The sequence below is a fragment of the Salvelinus alpinus genome, chromosome 11 (assembly GCF_045679555.1).
Source record: "Salvelinus alpinus chromosome 11, SLU_Salpinus.1, whole genome shotgun sequence".
Lineage (NCBI taxonomy): Eukaryota > Metazoa > Chordata > Actinopteri > Salmoniformes > Salmonidae > Salvelinus > Salvelinus alpinus.
In genome coordinates, this window is record NC_092096.1 from 55707527 (window position 1) to 55724016 (window position 16490).

Genomic DNA, 16490 nt, shown 5'->3' on the forward strand with positions numbered 1-16490 from the left:
GTGCTAGTATTTAGACTAACAAGGAGTACATTACAGCAGTAAAGAGGCTCCCTGTTGATGTTCTGCTAAGGCAGGGTAGTGTTGTGATGGTAGGGCTGATGATGTAACAGGACCTTCATGCTCACCGGGACGGGGCTGCATTACAGGGACGGGGCTGATCTCTGTGCACTGTGGGGTCTCCCCTGGGAACCTGGTGTGCGTGCAGAGCAATGAGTGCAGATACATGTAATGTATATTCGTTTGTGTGTGTACACTGCATGACCAGAAGTATGTGGACACTTGCTCGTCAAACATCTCATTCCAAAATCATGTGTATTAAAATGGAGTTTATCCTCCCTTTGCTGCGATAACAGCCTCCACTCTTCTGGGAAGGCTTTCCAGTAGATGTTGGAACCTTGCTGCGGGGACTTGCTTCCATTCAGCCACAAGAGCTTTAGTGAGGTCGGGCACTGATGTTGGGCGATTAGACCTGGCAAGCAGTCGGCATTCCAATTCATCCAAAAGGTGTTTGATGGGGTTGTGGGCAGGGCTCTGTGCAGGCCAGTCAAGTTCTTCCACACCGATCTCGACAAACCATTACTGTATGGACCTCGCTTTGTGCACAGGGTTATTGTCATGCTGAAACAGGTAAGGGCCTTCCCCAAACTTGACACAAAGTTGGAACCACAGAATCGTCTGGAATTTCATTATATGCTGTAGTGTTAAGATTTCCCTTCATTGGAACTAAGGGGCCTTACCCGAACCATGAAAACAGCCCAGACCATTATTCCTCCTCCACCAATCTTCGCAGTTGGCACTATGCAGTCGGGCAGGTAGGGTTCTCCTACCATCCGCCAAACCCAGATTTGTCTGTCGGACAGCCAGATGGTGAAGCGTGATTCATTACTCCAGAGAACGCGTTTCCACTTCTCCAGAGTCCAATGGCGGCTAGCTTTACACCACTCCAGCCAACACTTGGCATTATGCATGGTGATCTTAGGCTTGTGTGCGGCTGCTGGGCCATGAAAACCCATTTCATGAAGCTCCTGACGAACAGCTCTTATTCTGACGTTGTTTCCAGAGGCAGTTTGGAACTCGGTAGTGAGTGCTGCAACTAAAGAGAGGCGATTTTTACGCACTACACGCTTCAGCACTTTGCGGTCCCGTTCTTTGAGCTTGTGTGGCCTACCACTTCGAAGCTGAGCCATTGTTGCTCACAGACTTTTCCACTTCACAATCTCAGCATTTACAGTTGACCGTGGCAGCTCTAGCAGAGATTGCATGGCTGTGTGCTTGATGTTATACACCTTTCAGCAATGGTTGTGGCTGAAATAGCCAAATCCACTCATTTGAAGGGGTGCCCACATTTGTATACATGCCTTCGGAAAGTATTCAGACCTCTTGACTTTTTTCCCCATTTTGTTACATTACACCCTATTCTAAAATGGATTAAATAAAAAAATACCCCATAATTACAAAGCGAAAACAGTTTTTTTGATTTTTGTGCAAATTTATAAAACATTTAAAACATAAATATCTTATTTATGTAAATATTCAGACCCTTTCCTATGAGACTCGAAATTGCCCTCAGGTGCATCTTGTTTCCGTTGATCATCCTTGAGATGTTTCTACAACTTGATTGGAGTCCACCTGTGGTAAATTCAATTGATCTGACATGATTTGGAAAGGCACACACCTGTCTATATAAGGTCCCACGGTTGACAGTGCATGTCAGAGCAAAAACCAAGCCATGTGGTCAAAGGAATTGTCCATAGAGCTCCGTAGAGCACAGATCTGGGGAATACTTATGTAAATGTGATATTTTTCTTTTATATATATATATATATATATACACATTTGTTACAAATTACCAAAACCAGTTTTTGCTTTCTCATTATGGGGTATTATGTGTAGAATGATAAGGGGAAAAAATGATTTAATCCATTTTAGAATACGGCTGTAACGTAACAAAATGTGGAAAAAATCAAGGGGTCTGAATACTTTCCGAATGCACTGTACAGTGCCTTGCAAAAGTAGTCATCCCCTTGATGTTTTTCTTATTTTGTTACATTACAACCTGCAATTTAAATAGATTTTTATTTGGATTTCATGTAATGGACATACACAAAATAGTCCAAATTGGTGAAGTGAAATGGAAAAGATAACTTAACATTCAAAAAAATAAAAAACGGAAAAGTGGTGCGGGTATATGTATTCACCCCCTTTGCTATGAAGCCCCTAAATAAGATTAAGTGCAACCAATTACCTTCAGAAGTCACATAATTAGTTTAAAAAAAGTCCACCTGTGTGCAATCTAAGTGTCACATTATCTGTCACATGATCTTAGTAAATATACACCTGTTCTGAAAGGTCCCAGAGTCTGCAACACCACTAAGCAAGGGGCACCACTAAGCAAGCGGCACCATGAAGACCAAGGAGCTCTCCAAACAGGTCAGGGAGAAAGTTGTGGAGATGTACAGATCAGGGTTGGGTTACAAAAAAATATCTGAAATTTTGAACATCCCACGGAGCACCATTAAATCCATTATTAAAAAATGTAAAGAATATGGCACCACAACAAACCTGCCAAGAGAGGACCGCCCCCACCAAAACTCACAGACCAGGCAAGGAGGGCATTAATCAGAGAGGCAACAAAGAGACCAAAGATAACCCTGTAGGAGCTGCAAAGCCCCACAGCAGAGATTGGAGTATCTGTCCATAGGACCACTTTAAGCCGTACACTCCAAACAGCTGAGCTTTACGGGAAGAGTGGCCAGAAATAAAGCCGTTGCTTAAATAAATTAATAAGCAAACACATTTGGTGTTCACCAAAAGGCATGTGGGAGACTCCCCAAACATATAGAAGAAGGTACTCTGGTCAGATGAGACTAAAATTGAGCTTTTTGGCCATCAAAGAAAACGCTATGTCTGGCGCAAACCCAACACCTCCCATCACCCCGAGAACACCATCCCCACAGTGAAGCATGGTGGTGACAGCATAATGCTGTGGGGATGTTTTTCATGGGTAGGGACTGGGAAATTGGTCAGAATTTAAGGAATGATGGATGGCGCTAAATACAGGGAAATTCTTGAGGGAAACCTGTTTCAGTCTTCCAGATATTTGAGACCTGGACAGAAGTTCATCTTCCAGCAGGACAATGACCCTAAGCATACTGCTAAAGCGACACTCGAGTGGTTTAAGGGGAAACATTTAAATGTCTTGGAATGGCCTAGTCAAAGCCCAGACCTCAATCCAATTGAGAAACTGTGGTAGGACTTAAAGATTGCTGTACACCAGCAGAACCCATCCAACTTGAAGGAGCTGGAGCAGTTTTGCCTTGAAGAATGGGCAACAATCCCAGTGGCTAGGTGTGCCAAGCTTATAGAGACACCCCAAGAGACTTGCAGCTGTAATTGCTGCAAAAGGTGGCTCTACAAAGTATTGACTTTGGGGGGGGGTGAATAGTTATGCACGCTCAAGTTTTCATTTCTTGTTTGTTTCACAAGAAAAAATATTTTGCATCTTCAAAGAGCTAGGCATGTTGTATACATCAAATGATACAAACCCCCCAAACAATCAATTTGAATTCCAGGTTGTAAGGCAACAAAATAGGAAAAATGCCAAGGGGGGTGAATACTTTCGCAAGCCACTGTATATAGTGTATGTGTAGGTGACCTTTGTGGATGTCTGCGTGTGTGAATGTATGTACATTTTGTGTGGGTTAGCCACCTTTGAGAGATGTGAGAACAAGTGTGTGGACTTGTGTATGCATCTTCAAGGGGAATGGAAACACTTTAGGAAGTAAAGCTATAAGCACAGATATGTATTTCATCCACTAATACTAAACATGAGCATTTGACATAGAAACATCTCTATTTTTAGGATGTTGATATTGTATGTTTATTAGAGGTATGGGTAGCGCCATTTTAAATTGCCACTGACGACTGGCGGGATTGAGCGAATAGTGAGCAATAGTAATGGGGTCTTTTTGTAGGAACTAACTCCGCCATGGCTCGTTTAACAAAGCCTATGGGAAAATGTATAGGGTTTTTAGATAAACTATGAAAATAAGGTCTGTGGTAACACAGGCTTAGGAGATCTTATACGTTTTGTTCTATGAGTCAATCTTCATCAGCTAACGTCACAATTTTGAAGCCTTTTTGTAATAAAAACACAACACACAAAGGCTTCATAATTCATAAAGATCATGTTAACTGACTGACATGATCTCATAGAGCAAAACGGCTAAGATCTCATAAGTCTGTATTAACCACAGACCTTCGGCGTTTATTCCAAAACTCAATTTTTCCCCCATTTATTTTGCCCATATGAATGGCTGAACGAACCAGAGGTAAATCATTTCCGTTTTTTAGGACTACAAGCTGGCGAGATCTATTTTGAGTGGGGGACTGAAAGTGAATGAATGGTGCCACCGGTCTCACCTACACTGGACCTGAAAGGTTTCTCACAACTATGACAGCTTTGTCATTGAGATCAGGACAACAATATTAAGGTAAGAAACTGTATAGCCGGTCGTGACCGGGAGTCCTATAGGGCGGTGCACAATTGGCCTAACGTAGTCCGGATTAGGGGAGGGTTTGGCCGGGGGGTTCTCCTTGGCTCATCGCGCTCTAGCTACTCGTGGTGGGCCGTGCGCTTGCAAGCTGACTTCGGTCGTCAGTTGAGCTGTGTTTCCTCCGACATATTGGTGCGGCTGGCTTCCAGATTAAGCGAGCAGGTGTTAAGAAGCAGCGGGGCTTGGTGGATCATGTTTCGGAGGACTCATGACTCGACCTTCGACTCTCCCGAGCCTGTTGGGGAGTTGCAGCGATGAGACAAGATCGTAACTACCAATTGGTAGAAAAAACAAATAGTTTTTACGTTGGTAAATTATAATATTTACATTTTAAAGTATTTTTCCCGATTATAATATGCCTGTGAAAGGAACTTTTGATAAGAATCCGAGTACACAGTCGCTGGCTAGCCTACTTGATTTAGCTCTTCTCTTGTCTTGTCGCGTTGATGCCTAATGAGATATCTAGCTATGTTTTCATTGATAGATGTACAAAATACAATGCTCATATTGACAATTCAAAAGAGAATTTGTCATTGGTATTAGCTAAGAGCTAAACTGAAATGGCTAGTGTCTGATTCGATTTGTAGCTAGCTAGCTAGTAGCTAGTCAGCCACAAGAGAGAGCTGCTGCAGGATTGCTATTTTACAAGTAAAATGTATGATACCCATATAATTATCAGCTAGCTAAATAACTATCTACATAGGTAGATATCTCATTAGGCGTCTTTATCTGTGATATGATTCCTAAAAATAGTAAGCCTGCTGACTGTTGATTGCAATAATGAATGTAGCCTAAACCTGAAGCTTAACCCTTACAGCTAGCTAGCTAATAGCTCTGACTTTTGAAAGCTCAGGCTGGTAGTCAGCTCGGTAACTACATTATCCTGGTCTAGCTGGCACTCTAACTGTCAATTATGTATTATTGTTGTGTACTACTGGGCCTATATATACTGTACTATATACTATACTGGTCTATGTTTTAAAAAATGTGCTTCTCTCTCTCTCTCTCTCTCTCTCTCTGTCTGTAGGACACTGGTGAACTGTCAGCTCTCAGAACTTAGTGAAGAGCACAACACTGTAGACATGTCACCTGTGCACCAGGCAGTCAATAGAAGGTGTCTCCAAGGGGCCAAGGACAGACAGGGGCTGGAGAGACTGGACAACATGCTGCTGCATCTGCAGACAGGGCTGAGGGACAGTCATACCCTCACAGCCTAGATAGAAACATAGGAAGGAGGATATGACGTGGTTTGTTTGTGTTGCACCAGAATGCCAGGGCAAGCAGCAATGCATCGTAGAGGACCTAAATTGTTTTAGGTTGTGGTACTCCAGTGAGTGTGACTCATTGCAGACATAGGGACTAGTAAAGGGACACCTAGTCCTCACCCAGCAGCTTAGATTGTCACTAGTCATTTAGCCTCCCTTGCACGCTTTTAATTTGTTCCCATTCTGACTAGTCCTCTCCGTGTATTAGGCTATAAGCATAGTGGAATGCATTAGGCTATTGGCATTGTGTATTAGGCTATAGGCCTAGTGTGTACAGAAGAAATATAAGTTTTAAAAGCCAAATATTATTATTATATGCCTTATTCTTATCATATTTTGTCATTCAAATTGTCATTGTAACTTGCACTTTGTTTTCAGGTTTGAGTGAAACGATGTATTCCCCTCAATAAAGTACTTTCAATAAACTTCTTGATTTATTCATATTATATTACTTGTGTATGACTTTCCTTATCATATGTAAGACTAAATGCCATTTGTAATGTTTTGTTGCAGATATGTGTTTAATATACAGTCCAGATAAGAAAATGTCTAATAATGGAACATTCCATGGAATTCTAGAAAAAAACACAGTTCACTAAAACGGATGTAACTCATTCACAGTACAAGGTATTAATATTCTGATTTCAGATTTTCAACCCTGACAAAATAAGAAAGACTCAATATGATCTATGTTTTTGTCTGTCCTCATAAGAAGTTGTGTAAATGGCAGTTGTTTGACAAAAACGCGTTGATTTTCGTATAACATACACATTTTCACAGGTGTTTTTTCTTGACTGATTACCATTTCATTGATGCAGTGCTATTGTATGTCATTTCATTTGAACGGGCTGTTTCACAGCTTTGAAAATACAGTATGTATTGTGTATTCTTATATGGCTTGACACCAGCAAATTTGGCTACATTTACAGTTAGCTGCTGTTCTAAAGCCTAGTGTTTCCATTCCCCTTTAACACTTGAAGCCTGTGTGTGTGTGTGTGTGTGTCTGGGGCACCTTGATAATTGCAGCACCATGTCTACCTGTGCGTTGGTTCTGTGCTACAGGTGCACGATGTGTCCTTCACTTTAATATGCCATCAATCTCTCACACTGGAGACATGCCAGAGAACACACACACAAGGTACACACTTCAAGGATGTACACTTGCAGGATACGCATCAAGGCATAGACATTCACACACTTACACTGTAAAGGGGTTGGTGTGAATTTAAACAGTAGCTCAGTGGCAGCTCAGTGGCAAGTAAAATAATGTATTATATATTGCAGTAAACCTATTGTAATATACAGTGCCTTTGGAAAGTATTCAGACCTCTTGACTTTTTCCACATTTTGTTACGTTACAGCCTTATTCTAAAATGGATTAAATATGTTTTTTTTCCACAGAAATCTACACACAATACCCCATAATGAGAAAGCAAAAACAGGTTTATAGAAATTTTTGCAAATGTAGTTAGACCCTTTTCTATGAAACTCGAAATTGAGCTCAGGTGCATCCTGTTTCCATTGATCATCCTTGATGGTTCTACATGATTTGGAAAAGCACACATCCGTCTATATAAGGTCCCACAGTTGACAGTGCATGTCAGAGCAAAAACCAAGCCATGAGGTCGAAGGAATTGTCCGTTGAGCTCCGAGACAGGATTGTGTCGAGGCACAGATCTGGAAAGTCCCAAGAACACAGTGGCCACCATCATTCTTAAATGGAAGAAGTTTGGATAGACCAAGACTCTTCCTAGAGCTGGCCGCCCGGCCAAACTGAGCAATCAGTGGAGAAGGGCCTTAGTCAGGGAGGTGACCAAGAACCTGATGGTTACTCTGACAGAGCTCTAGAGTTCCTCTGTGGAGATGGGAGAACCTTCCAGAAGGACAACAATCTCTTCAGCACTCCACCAATTAGGCCTTTATGTTAGAGTGGCCATACGAAAGCCACTCCTCAGTAAAAGTCACATTACAACCCACTTGGAGTTTTCCAAAAGGCAACTAAAGCATGAGAAACAAGATTCTCTGGTCTGATGAAATCAAGATTGAACTCTTTGGCCTGAATGCCAACACGTCACTCCAGGAAACCTGGAGCCATCCCTACGGTGATTCATGGTGGTGGCAGCATCATGCTGTGGGGATGTTTTTCAGAGCAGGGACTGGGAGACCAGTCAGAATTGAGGCAAAGATGAACAGAGCAAAGTACACAGAGATCCTTGATGAAAACCTGCTCCAGAGCACTCAGGACATCAGACCGGTGTGAATTTTCACCTCCCAACAGGACAACGACCCTAAGCCAAAGACAATGCAGGAGTGGCTTCGGGACAAGTCTCTAAATGTCCTTGAGTGGCCCAGCCAGAGCCCGGACTTGAACCTGATCGAACATCTCTGGAGATCCCTGAAAGTAGCTGTGCAGCGACGCTCCCCATCCAACCTGACAGAGAAGAATGGGAGAAACTCCCCAAATACAGGTGTGCCAAGCTTATAGCGTCACACCAAGAATACTCAATGCTGTAATTGCTTCCAAAGGTGCATCAAACAAGTACTGAGTAAAGGATCTGAACACTTATTTAAATATAATATTTCAGTTTTTTATTTTCAATAAATTAGCAAAAATGTCTCAACTTGTTTTTTCTTTGTCATTATGGGGTACTGTGTGTATGTAACAGGTGTAAAATATACTTTACGTATTTCAGCGAAAATCCCTCATTTATTTTAATTTATTATTTTCAGGTTTTGAGATGTATTACAGTACTTTCAAGAGTGAACTATTTTATTGTATTCATTTTCTAAATTGTGTTAATGTTGTGGTGTCATCAACGGGAACAATGCTTTTACTCCTCAGTTTGCTCAAAGCAAGAAGAGAGGTACAGTGGGGAGAACAAGTAGTTGATACACTGTCGATTTTGCAGGTTTTCCTACTTACAAAGCATCCAGAAAAAAAATCCAGAAAATCACATTGTATGATTTTTAAGTAATTAATTTGCAATTTATTGCATGACATAAGTATTTGATCACCTACCAACCAGTAAGAATTCCGGCTCTCACAGACCTGTTAGTTTTTCTTTAAGAAGCCCTCCTGTTCTCCACTCATTACCTGTATTAACTGCACCTGTTTGAACTCGTTACCTGTATAAAAGACACCTGTCCACACACTCAATCAAACAGACTCCAACCTCTCCACAATGGCCAAGACCAGAGAGCTGTGTAAGGACATCAGGGATAAAAATTGTAGACCTGCACAAGGCTGGGATGGGCTACAGGACAATAGGCAAGCAGCTTGGTGAGAAGGCAACAACTGTTGGCGCAATTATTAGAAAATGGAAGAAGTTCAAGATGACGGTTAATCACCCTCGGTCTGGGGCTCCATGCAAGATCTCACCTCGTGGGGCATCAATGATCATGAGGAAGGTGAGGGATCAGCCCAGAACTACACGGCAGGACCTGGTCAATGACTTGAAGAGAGCTGGGACCACAGTCTCAAAGAAAACCATTAGTAACACACTACGCCGTCATGGATTAAAATCCTGCAGCGCACGCAAGGTCCCCCTGCTCAAGCCAGCACATGTCCAGGCCCGTCTGAAGTTTGCCAATGACCATCTGGATGATCCAGAGGAGGAATGGGAGAAGGTCATGTGGTCTGATGAGACAAAAATAGAGCTTTTTGGTCTAAACTCCACTCGCCGTGTTTGGAGGAAGAAGAAGGATGAGTACAACCCCAAGAACACCATCCCAACCGTGAAGCATGGAGGTGGAAACATCATTCTTTGGGGATGCTTTTCTGCAAAGGGGACAGGACGACTGCACCGTATTGAGGGGAGGATGGATGGGGCCATGTATCCCGAGATCTTGGCCAACAACCTCCTTCCCTCAGTAAGAGCATTGAAGATGGGTCGTGGCTGGGTCTTCCAGCATGACAACGACCCGAAACATACAGCCAGGGCAACTAAGGAGTGGCTCCGTAAGAAGCATCTCAAGGTCCTGGAGTGGCCTAGCCAGTCTCCAGACCTGAACCCAATAGAAAATCTTTGGAGGGAGCTGAAAGTCCGTATTGCCCAGCGACAGCCCCGAAACCTGAAGGATCTGGAGAAGGTCTGTATGGAGGAGTGGGCCAAAATCCCTGCTGCAGTGTGTGCAAACCTGGTCAAGAACTACAGGAAACGTATGATCTCTGTAATTGCAAACAAAGGCTTCTGTACCAAATATTAAGTTCTGCTTTTCTGATGTATCAAATACTTATGTCATGCAATAAAATGCAAATGAATTACTTAAAAATCATACAATGTGATTTTCTGGATTTTTTATTCTGTCTCTCACAGTTGAAGTGTACCTATGATAAAAATTACAGACCTCTACATGCTTTGTAAGTAGGAAAACCTGCAAAATCGGCAGTGTATCAAATACTTGTTCTCCCCACTGTATGTGTTTATGTATGCTCCGGTCTTTTGAATGCAAACGTTCACAAGTGCACGAAAAAGACAAGCAAAAATGATATCATCATTGACTTAGTGTTGTTGCACTACTGTTTGTAGGAATATAGATTAGCGTGAATGGGAAAATTTTAGAGCGCAACTTTGATTGCAACTTTGCAATGCTAGCTAGGGCAGCTACCGTTAGCTTTGGTTGCGGGAGAGGGTCTCTTTCAGGTACAGACAGCATGAGTTTTCTGACGATTTTCTCAAGGACATTATACACTGTCTTTTGTATTTATCAGGCAAATATACTTGTGTATGAGAGTCCAGACAGCAGCATTAAAGTTTGCCTTGCATTTGTATGCATTCCATGCAGGTATGTTGTGAAATGTGACGTTATTGTAATTCATGTTTAATGTGCCTAGTTAGCGGTCGTTCATTTTGTTACTTGTCTGGTCATTGCCTGATTAGTATGCCTCAGGTATAATGGTACAAAAGTACACTCAAATAAATATCTAGCACGAATGAGCAAATTATTAGAGTTCAGTGTGTCAAATCGGAGGGCCTGTTGTCCGGACCTCTGGCAGTCTCTATGGGGGTGCCACAGGGTTCAATTCTCGGGCCGACTCTCTTCTCTGTATACATCAATGATGTCGCTCTTGCTGCTGGTGATTTTCTGATCCACCTCTACGCAGCTCTACGCAGCCCTTCTTTGGACACTGTGTTAACTAACCTCCAGACGAGCTTCAATGCCATACAACTCTCCTTCAGTGGCCTCCAACTGCTCTTAAAATGCTAGTAAAACTAAATGCATGCTCTTCAACCGATCGCTGCCCACACCTGCCCGCCCGTCCAGCATCACTATTCTGGACGGTTCTGACTTAGAATATGTGGACAACTACAAATACCTAGGTGTCTGGTTAGACTGTAAACTCTCCTTCCAGACTCACATTAAGCATCTTCAATCCAAAATTAAATCTAGAATTGGCTTCCTATTTCGCAACAAAGCATCCTTCACTCATGCTGGCTAACATACCCTCGTAAAACTGACCATCCTACCAATCCTCGACTTCGTCGATGTCATTTACAAAATAGCCTCCAACACTCTACTCAACAAATTGGATGCAGTCTATCACAGTGCCATCCGTTTTGCAACCAAAGCCCCATATACTACCCACCACTGCGACCTGTACGCTCTCATTGGCTGGCCCTCGCTTCATACTCATCGCCAAACACACTGGCTCCAGGTCATCTACAAGTCTCTGCTAGGTAAAGCCCCGCCGTATCTCAGCTCACTGGTCACCATAGCAGCACCCACCCGTAGCACGCGCTCCAGCAGGTTTATCTCACTGGTCACCCCAAAAGTCAATTATTCCTTTGACCGCCTTTCCTTCTAGTTCTCTGCTGCCAATGACTGGAACGAACTGCAAAAATCACTAAAGCTGGAGACTCATATCTCCCTCACTAGCTTTAAGCAGCAGCTGTCAGAGCAGCTCACAGATCACTGCACCTGTACATAGCCCATCTGTAAATAGCCCATCCAACTACCTCATCCCCAACATGTTTTTATTTATTTATCTTACTCCTTTGCAACCCAGTATCTCTACTTGCACATTCATCTTCTGCACATCTACCATTCAGTGTGTAATTGCTATATTGTAATTACTTCGCCACCATGGCCTATTTATTGCCTTACCTCCCTTATCCTACCTCATTTGCACACACTGTATATAGACTTTTCTACTGTATTATTGACTGTATGTTTGTTTATTCCATGTGTAATTTTGTGTTGTTGTATGTGTCTAACTGCTTTGCTTTATCTTGGCCAGGTCGCAGTTGTAAATGAGAACTTGTTCTCAACGAGCCTACCTGGTTAAATAAAGGTGAAATAAAATAAAAATAAATACAACTAGTGTATTGGTGTACAACGTTTATAAAATGAAATGTGAGTCTTTTGAAAATATGAACATGTACATTTTGTACAATGCATTTTTTTGTTGATGTAGAATTTGCTCAAAGCGTGATGAGAGGCAAATATACTTGTGCGTGCGAGTCGAGACAGCAGCATTAAAGTTTGCCTTGCATTTGTATCCATACCATGCAGCCATTAAAAGAGAGACACCCAGCAGAGTTGTGTCTAGAGCCTTCCCTTCCACCTACACCTCACCAGAACATAACGCAGAAAGGTACCAGTACAGAACCGGTTACATGTAGATTGATGAGAGAATTATTTCTTTTTTAAATCAATTTTATAATAAGGATGTAACGTAACAAAACGTGGAAAAAGCCAAGGGGTCTGAATATTTTCTGAAGGCACTGTAAATACAGTATCAAAGCAAGTACTGTGTAATGACACACAATACCAACAACATTATCTGGGTTAAACAATTATTGAATAATGATGGACAACTATATGATTATCCAGAATTCATGAGAACACACAATGTTACATTCAGTCCTGAGGAGTATCAAATTGTTGTTAGAGTGCTCTAAAAGTGCTATTCTTCTTTTTGGAGAATATAACAATACTCAAAGTGCAACTGTTGAGGATTTTGTAGCCTCAATACAATTAGAATGAATTGACATTTTAAACTATGAATGTAATAACATGTATATAAGAAAACTATGAGGAGACGTTACTCTTCCCTCTGCTAAAATGTACTTGAATGCAGCCCTAGGACAAGTGAAGTCTCGTTGTTGTCTGGCAAATATAGTATATCTAATAAGGTGAAAGAAGTATCATACAAACTCATTCATAAAATCTACCCTGTAAATACACAGATTTAAAATAGCTATTGATAACAAATTTGTATTTTGTGGTTGTGACCCAGAAACTCTTGACCGTTTATTTTGGGACTGTTCTTATGTGGGATTTATGAGGGATTTTATTTGAAAAGAAACAACTATTAATGTTAATCTGAGAGACTGATATTATATTTTATTTTGATCCAAATGATATGGACCCTGATTTAAATGTCATTGTTCATTTGTTTATTTTTCATGGAAGATTCTTTGTCCATAAAATGAAGTGGGCAGAGAACAAACCCCTATTCACATTATTTAAGATAGAATTGAAATATTATTTAGAAATGATCAGTAAATGTAAAAACAAAAAAGCAATACACACCATTAAACGTTTTGACAAATTGAAAACGTATCTCGATATGTAATACGTCTGTTAGGTTTATGTACTCGTTTGTATATTTCTGTTTTTGTATTTGTTGTGTTCATAATAAAATACAATTTAAAAATATATTAAAAAAGACACAATACCATCAAATTGACTGGTACCATAATCGGAACGAATGAATGGATACATGGATGAGGGGAGTGGTATGTATTTCACAGTATTTTACTGTAATTACAAGGGATTGATTCAAGCAGGTTGGCTGCTAGGTAAAGTGTTTGCACATTACAGCATATAAATGAATAATTGGTGTTTTATATCACTTGCACTTCTAAATTGTCAACTATTTCTTGTTTTAGACTGCATAACCACATACTGTAGGAATTAAATTGCTACTCACATGTGCAACAAATTTTGCCTCTTACAAGACACGCCTCAAAATATGCTAATGAGTCAGAAACCATGCACCCACTGCTGGTCAAAATGTTTTTGGCGCTTCAAAGACACAATACGGCACTGTATTCTGTGGGGTGGAATTACAGTACCACAGCAATTATTTCCCTGCCCAAAACATTTCCGCACAATGCACCATAATTTACAGTATGCTGCAGTAAAACGTTTCAGAGTATTTTACTGTTGATAATACCCCAAATTACCATATAAATTACAGTTTTCCAATACAGTGTAGCTACATATTGGTGGGGGATAAGAGGAAACATTCTTGAAAGAGAAGAGCCGGGGTTTACCTTCGAGTTGATGTAAAATATTCATCATCAACTTGGCTGTACCTCAGCATAAACAGGAGAGATGGAGAGAATGAGAGGAGAAGGAGGAAGACAAGAAGAAGGGAAAGATGACAGTGAATCATCAGTTAATGTATGAATAAATTCTGTAGCCACACAGAAGAAAAAAAAATATATATATTTTTTTATAGCTTTGGTTAAATGTTGGATTTATACATTATGATTTAAATTGAGCATTTTCTCTGGCACTCATTTTTAACCCATTCAATTATTTAGTTTATTTCATAAAAAAAAAAAGGTGTTTTGACATCAATCATACAGAAAGTCATCTTTAAATCCTGTTCATAAGCATATCAACAACAAACCTCAGGAAAAGTCTCAAAGCAAATGCCAACATTGAGTTCAATCTTCCACACCAGGCCAGTGAAAAACCCCAACAGAATGAATCCTTTACAAGCATTAACAACAAGTAGTAATGAAAAGGAGACACTGCAGCGACCAGCTCTAATCCAATAGAAATTGAAGCGTTTCAGCTTAGTGGTCATTCACTCTCCAAATCAAATCACAAAATGGAGGCTTCTCTGCCAAGTGCTGTTCACGGCTTCTGTAAGGAACAAGGATTGTGTGGCAATGCTCCATCTGGGGAGAGGAGAGAACAGAGAGAGAATGGCCCCGCTCAGTCCAAATCAATCCACAGTAGAGACTATGTACTCTGGTCCAAACCAGATTAAAGCCATACTACGGAACGGTTCTATCCAAGCCAACCCAGGCTAAACATGCCCCTATTGAAGTCAAAAAAGGGTAGAAATAGCCTGGTTCAAACTGGATGGACTGGAGTGCAGTGAAGTGAGCCAAAACTGATATTGTATGAACATACAGCCGGTCCTATTACAAGTGGGCAATGCTTACTCACAAACATCATGGTGACACATAAAAGCTTGCACAATCACAGACATATTCAGTTGGACATAGACACTGACTAAGCCAGGGCCATGGGCCTGTAAGATAGACCAGTAGATGAGAGAGAATGAGTGTGTGTCTCAGGAGGTAGAGTTACGTTTTAAATGGAAGGGCTTTGTGTCCATAATGAAGGGCCTATCAACACCTCTCTCTCTCCCTCCCTCTCTATCTCGTTAATGCAGACAAGGACAAACTGAGCCTGACATGTACTGAGAGGTAACCACAGAGACAAAAAGGGAGGGAGGGGATGGGGGGGAGGGGAAGGGAGGGAGGGAATGGGGGCGGGGAGAGAGAGTTTTGGAGCAAGGGGCAGTGGATGGAGGGAGTGAGGGATGGGAGAGAGATACAGAGAGGGGGTAGAGAAGAGAGAGAGGGAGGTGTGGGTTAGGGCGAGGAGTGGTAGAGGAAGAGGAAGATGTCAGGTGCTGTTTGCCTCAGGTATGCTAGGTAACTCGTCACTAATGGCTAAAACGTCATCCCTTCCCCCCCTCCACCCCCCTTTACCTTCAGCTTTAACTTCCAACATTACTTTCACCTACACTGTTACTTTCAACGTCTCTATTTAAAGCTCTAATTGGAGGAAAGTACTTGGGGGGTGTAGTTGGGGGGTGTGTGCTCTCTCTCAGGATGGGAGAGAGCACACACACACACACACACACACACACACACACACACACACACACACACACACACACACACATCTGTGTGTGTGTGAAACCCCACCTCTTTAAGGAATACCTAGGATAGGATAAAGTAATCCTTCTCACCCCCCCCCCCCTTAAAAGATTTAGATGCACTATTGTAAAGTGGCTGTTCCACTGGATGTCATAAGGTGAATGCACCAATTTGTAAGTCGCTCTGGATAAGAGCGTCTGCTAAATGACTTAAATGTAAAAAATGTAATCTGTGAGAGCTACTGTACGAGCCTGGGAGCCTTGGGTACAGCCCCCATCCATTTAGCAGGAAGCTGCTGTGCATTCGGTAATTTGTCTTCATCCCCATATCGGGCCCTGTTTTATATGAGGGGAGTTTGAGAGGGGGAGAGAGAGAAAAAGGTCTGCCTGGGGACCCAGCCTGCAGTTTGATTACAGGAGGAGGACAAGATGGAGGGATGGAAGAAGAAGGATGGAGGGAAATGTGGCCCACAGCACCGGAAACACCTACGTATCTGGGTTTTTGAGTTAGGCCCCTTGTGATGTGTGAAGGGTTTGTGTGTGTGTCTCCATTCATGTAGTTGAAGTGAGACTGTACTCTCCTCTGTTCTGCAGGCAGCTCCACTGCTTCAGACAGAGATAAGCAGGCATAATTAAGAGGCCATTAATAAATCTGTTAATGAGCACTCCATTAGAGAAAGGAAAAGGCCTGGCACATTAAACCCAGTCTATTGTACGGTGCTACACATGCTATATTATAGAGGAAACAACATGCTA

At 41.8% G+C, this 16490-nt stretch overlaps 1 protein-coding gene across 2 annotated transcripts in view; it reads left to right on the plus strand.

Annotated features, from left to right (window-relative positions):
• Positions 1–16490, plus strand: part of LOC139534506 (fibroblast growth factor 11-like) — a 118195-nt gene that overhangs the window by 13377 nt on the left and 88328 nt on the right. The window lies entirely within an intron of this gene.